This window comes from Salmo trutta, chromosome 27 (genome assembly GCF_901001165.1).
Source record: "Salmo trutta chromosome 27, fSalTru1.1, whole genome shotgun sequence".
In the NCBI taxonomy this organism is placed as follows: domain Eukaryota; kingdom Metazoa; phylum Chordata; class Actinopteri; order Salmoniformes; family Salmonidae; genus Salmo; species Salmo trutta.
In genome coordinates, this window is record NC_042983.1 from 4,584,599 (window position 1) to 4,590,740 (window position 6,142).

Genomic DNA, 6,142 nt, shown 5'->3' on the forward strand with positions numbered 1-6,142 from the left:
TCAGAGAAAGGTTGAAAATGTCAGTGAAGACACTTGCCAGTTGGTCCACGCATGCTCGGAGTACACGTCATGGTAATCCGTCTGGCCCCGCGGCCTTGTGAATGTTGACCTGTTTAAATGTCTTGCTCACATCGGCTACGGAGAGCATAATCACACAGTCGTCTGGAATAGCTGGTGCTCTCATGCATGCTTCAGTGTTGATTGCCTTGACGCGACCATAAAAGGCATTTAGCCCGTCTGGTTGGCTAGCGTCACTGGGCAGCTCGTGGCTGGGTTTCCCTTTGTAGTCCATAATAGTTTGCAAGCCCTGCCACATCTGACGAGCATCAGAGCCGGTGTAGTAGGATTCAATCTTAGTCCTGTATTGACGCTTTGCCTGTTTGATGGTTCGTCAGAGGGCATCGCGGGATTTCTGATAAGCGTCCGGATTAGTGTCCCACTCCTTGAAAGCAGCAGCTCTAGCCTTTAGCTCGGTGCGGATGTTGCCTGTAATCCATGGCTTCTGGTTGGGATATGTAAGTACGGTCACTGTGGGAATGATGTCGTCAATGCACTTATTGATGAAGCCGGTGACTGAGGTGGTATACTCCTCAATTACATTGGATGAATCCCAGAACATGTTCCAGTCTGTGCTAGCAAAAGAGTTCTGTAGCGTAGCATCCGCGTCATATGACCACTTCTGTATTGAGCGAGTCACTGGTACTTCCTGCTTTAGTTGTTGCTTGTAAGCAGGAGTCAGGAGGATAAAATTAAGGTCAGATTTGCCAAATGGAGGGCGAGGGAGAGCTTTGTACGCGTCTCTGTATGTGGAGTAAAGGTCGTCTAGCATTTTTGGTTGCTCATGTGACATGCTGGTAGAAATTAGGTAAAACGGATTTAAGTTTGCCTGCAGTAAAGTCCCTGGCCACTAGGAGCGTCGCTTCTGGATCAGCATTTTCTTAGTGCCACGTCGGTTTGTGGTGGTAAATAGACGGCTACGAAAATATAGATGAAAACCTTCTTGGTAGTGTGGCCTACAGCTTATCATGAGGTACTCTAACTCAGGCGAGCAATACCTCGAGACCTTAATATTAGACATTGCGAAGCAGCTGTTATTGACAAATAGTCACACACCCCCACCCCTTGTCTTAACGGACGTAGCTGTTCTGTCCTGCCGATGCACGGAAAACCCAGCCAACTGTATATTATCCGTGTCTTCTTTCAGCCACGACTGTGAAATATAAGATATTACAGTTTTTAATGTCACGTTGGTAGGATAGTCTCAAACGGAGCTCATCCAGTTTATTCTCCAGTGATTTCATGTTGGCCAATAGAATGATGGTAGAGGTGGGTTATCCACTCGCCTACAAATTCTCACAAGGCACCCTGATCTCTGCCCCTTGTATTTCTTTATTTTCTTCATGCGAATGACAGGGATTTGGGCTTTTGTCTTGAGAGCAGCTTTATATCCTTCTCGTCAGACTCATTAAAGAAAAAATATTAGTCCAGTTTGAGGTGAGTAATCGCTGTTCTTATCCTGAAGCTCTTTTCATTCATAAGACATGGTAGCATCAACATTATGTACAAAATAAGTTACAAGCAATGTGAAAAAACACACAAAATAGCACAATTGTTGAAGAGCACGTAAAACCGCAGCCATCCCCTCCAGCGCCATTCTTTAACGATTTACCTTTGATCAGTGCTTGGGTGTCTTCGTCATTTTGGCAGTTGGGATGGTTCACTGGGTGTTCATACAGTACTGTCCAGTACCAACAACCAATGCAATATATTCTTTCATTCTGTTAAACCGACTAGCCTCGCCTTTTTTTATTTTTTTTTGTCATTTAGCAGACGCTCTTATCCAGAGCGACTTACAGTAGTGAATGCATACATTTCATACATTTTTTTTCTTCCCCGTACTGGTCTCCCGTGGGAATCGAACCCACAACCCTGGTGTTGCAAACACCATGCTCTACCAACTGAGCCACACGGGACCATTGCAGTACTCACAACAGCCCTCGGGGCTACAGTCATTCAAATCGTTATTACATTAAGAGCATTTCTGTTGCAGTATTCTTTTTGAATCCTGTGCTTTGTTTACGTGAAATGGGGAGTACGTTTTGTTTCAACTCCCAGAGATAGTATTGACCTGAGAGAGAAAATCATAGGTGCTCAATGCATTTCATACCGACAAGCTTTTGTGTTGTTTTAGATGTGAAACAAACTACTAACCGAGGTGGTATTCTGTTCTAGCATTAGCCAGCCCAGACTATGCTGCAGGATATCTAATGCTAAAACAGACTGCCATTTTTGCTGTTAAACCACTTTAAGCACTTATTAGCCTATGCTGCTGTGAGATCTCAGGATGCATGTTGTCTACAGCACTGACACGTACACGACTCTTCTGTTGATTTAAGTATCATCACAGTGACTTGGTATTTGTCTGGTGATTGTCTGCTCATGTACTTACACCTCTATTTGCCCAACTCTTGTCTTGCAGCTGGTCCCAATTTGCTCCCTACTGCTACGCTCTTGGTCCTAACCAGTATGTGGACCTGACCCTTGGATGTCTGCAGATCTGTAAGGTGGACCCTGCACCACTACACTGCTTATACCGTTCCAAAGCCTTCAGATCCGCAGACATCAATGGGTTAGTGCCAAGGGAGGGGGCTATGGAGCACATTGCGACCAACTGTTGCTCTGAGCAGGTCCTCACAAACTATCTGATCTAGTTTCACACAATTCAGCTGTCACGCTGGGTCATCTTAATGTGAATGTGTATATTCCTCAACTGTGGAAAATGAAAAGCCTTGTAAACATCACTTCTCAAGTTTGTTAATACCAATAAAGGTTTTGAATTTACCTGAAGCGCGGCAGTGCTAATTATGTGTGTTTACCATTCACTGCTTTCTGAAAACCAACTGCTTCCTGTCCTTGTAGTGCCTCCATCCTTTCATGGAAGTTTGTGTCAATTGCAGGTGTATGCTACAACTCTTTAAATGTGATAAAGAATATATTTTCCCCTATGGCTGCTCTATGGCAAGGTCACAGCACATTCTCAACTGGTGGACCACAGGTCATAATCCCGACCCAGAATGGGTAAAATAAGGACTGCGGGTCACAACAATTGTTTTTTTTTTGGGGGGGGGGGGGGGCCTTCAGTCGGGATTCGACTCCTGGTATCATATGAACACACATAAGCCATGGAAAATTTGTAATTTTGAATTCCGTAAAGTGAGTGTGGAAGAAGTGAAAAAATTATTGGTATCTATCAAGAATGACAAGCCACCGGGGTCTGACAACTTGGATGGAAAATTAGAGGATAATAGCGGATGATATTGCCACTCCTATTTGCCATATCTTCAATTCAAGCCTACTAGAAAGTGTGTGCCCTCAAGCCTGGAGGGAAACAAAAGTCATTCCGCTACCTAAGAATAGTAAAGCTCCCTTTACTAGCTCAAATAGCCGACCAATCAGCTTTTTACCAACCCTTAGTAAATTTCAATTGGCTCAGAACAGGGCAGCACGTCTGGCCATTGGATGTATACAGAGCAAACATTAATAATCTGCATGTTACTCTTTCCTGGCTCAAAGTGGAGCAGAGATTGACTTCATCACTACTTGTATTTGTGAGAGTTATTGACATGTTGAAAGCACCGAGCTGTCTGTTTAAACTACTAGCACACAGTACTACATAGAGCCATGACTACATGGAACTCTATTCTACATTGGGTAACTGATGGAAGCAGTAGAGTCAGATTTAAAAAACAGATTAAAGTACATCTTATAGAATAGCAGTGGCTATGAAATAAACACAAAAACATAGGGGCAGACACATGCATACACACACGATAACGTACGCACTATACCCACATGGATTTTGTATTGTACAAATGTGGTAGTGGAGTAGGGGCCTGAGAGAGCATACTTAAGTGTGTTGTGAAATCTGTTATGAATGTAATGTTTTTAAAATTATAAAACTGCCTTAATTTTGACAGACCCCTGCCTTGGCAGCAGCTTATGGGGATCCATAATAAATACAAATACAACTCAGAGTTTATTAGTCACATGCACTGGGTCGCAGTTGTAATTGCAGGGAACAGTGAAATGCTTATGCTCCAAGCTTCAACAATGTAGGTCAAAGAGAAGTGAGTGAAACAATAATAGTAATAATACTAAATAAATTATAGAATGGAAAAATATAAGACGCCATATACTGGATAGATAGATATATATATATATATATACAGTGGGGGAAAAAAGTATTTGATCCCCTGCTGATTTTGTACGTTTGCCCACTGACAAAGAAATGATCAGTCTATAATTTTAATGGTAGGTTTATTTGAACAGTGAGAGACAGAATAACAACAAAAATATCCAGAAAAACACATGTCAAAAATGTTAGAAATTGATTTGCATTTTAATGAGGGAACTAAATATTTGACACCCTCTCAATCAGAAAGATTTCTGGCTCCCAGGTGTCTTTTATACAGGTAACGAGCTGAGATTAGGAGCACACTCTTAAAGGGAGTGCTCCTAACCGCAGCTTGTTACCTGTAAAAAAGACACCTGTCCACAGAAGCATGGCCAAGACCAAAGAGCTCTCCAAGGATGTCAGGGACAAGATTGTAGACCTACACAAGGCTGGAATGGGCTACAAGACCATCGCCAAGCAGCTTGGTGAGAAGGTGACAACAGTTGGTGCGATTATTCGCAAATGGAAGAAACACAAAAGAACTGTCACTATCCCTCGGCCTGGGGCTCCATGCAAGATCTCACCTCGTGGAGTTGCAATGATCATGAGAACGGTGAGGAATCAGCCCAGAACTACACGGGAGGATCTTATAAATGATCTCAAGGCAGCTGGGACCATAGTCACCAAGAAAACTATTGATAACACACTACGCCGTGAAGGACTGAAATCCTGCAGCGCCCGCAAGGTCCCCCTGCTCTAAGAATACATATACAGGACCGTCTGAAGTCTGGTCTGGCAGAATCTGTGCAGAATATCTAGGTGCTGCTGTAGGCCCTCCTTGGTTGGTGACAGAAGCACCAGATCATCAGCAAACAGTAGACATTTGACTTCAGATTCTAGTAGGGTGAGGCCGGGTGCTGCAGACTTTTCTAGTGCCCGCGCCAATTAGTTGATATATATGTTGAATAGGGTGGAACTTAAGCTGCATCCCTGTCTCACCCCACGGCCCTGTGGGAAGAAATCTGTGTGTTTTTTGCCTATTTTAACCGCACACTTGTTGTTTGTGTACATGGATTTTATAATGTCATATGTTTTACCCCCAACACCACTTTCCATAAATTTGTATAGCAGACCCTCATGCCAAGTTGAGTCGAAGCCTTTTTTGAAATCAACAAAGCATGAGAAGACTTTGCCTTTGTTTTGGTTTGTTTGTTTGTCAATTAGGGTGTGCAGGGTGAATACATGGTCTGTTGTACGGTAATTTGGTAAAAAGGCCAATTTGACATTTTCTCAGTACATTGTTTTCACTGAGGAAATGTACGAGTCTGCTGTTAATGATAATGGAGAGGATTTTCCCAAGGTTGCTGTTGACGCATATCCCACGGTAATTATTGGGGTCAAATTTGTCTCCACTTTTGTGGATTGAGGTGATCAGTCCTTGGTTCCAAATATTGGGGAAGATGCCAGAGCTAAGGATGATGTTAAAGAGTTTTATTATAGCCAATTGGAATTTGTTGTCTGTATATTTGATCATTTCATTCAGAATACCATCAACACCACATGCCTTTTTGGGTTGGAGGGTTTTTATTTTGTCCTGTAGCTCATTAAAGGTAATTGGAGAATTCAGTGGGTTCTGGTAGTCTTTAATAGTTCATTATAAGATTTGTATTTGATCATGTATATATTTTTTGCTCTTTGTTATAGAGCCAAAAAGATAGAAGAACTGGTTTACCCATACATCTCCATTTTGGATAAATAATTCTTCATGTTGTTTGTTCAGTGTTTTCCAATTTGGGGTAGACTGAGATTTTCCAGGTCTCTATGTTTTTGGATGGACTGGTTTCTCAATTTCTTTACATTCTTCATCAAACCATTTGTCATTGTTGTTCATTTTCATATTTGAGATTTGATAGGTCAAATATACTGTTAAGATTTTCTACTGCCACCTTCACTATTACAGTGGAACGT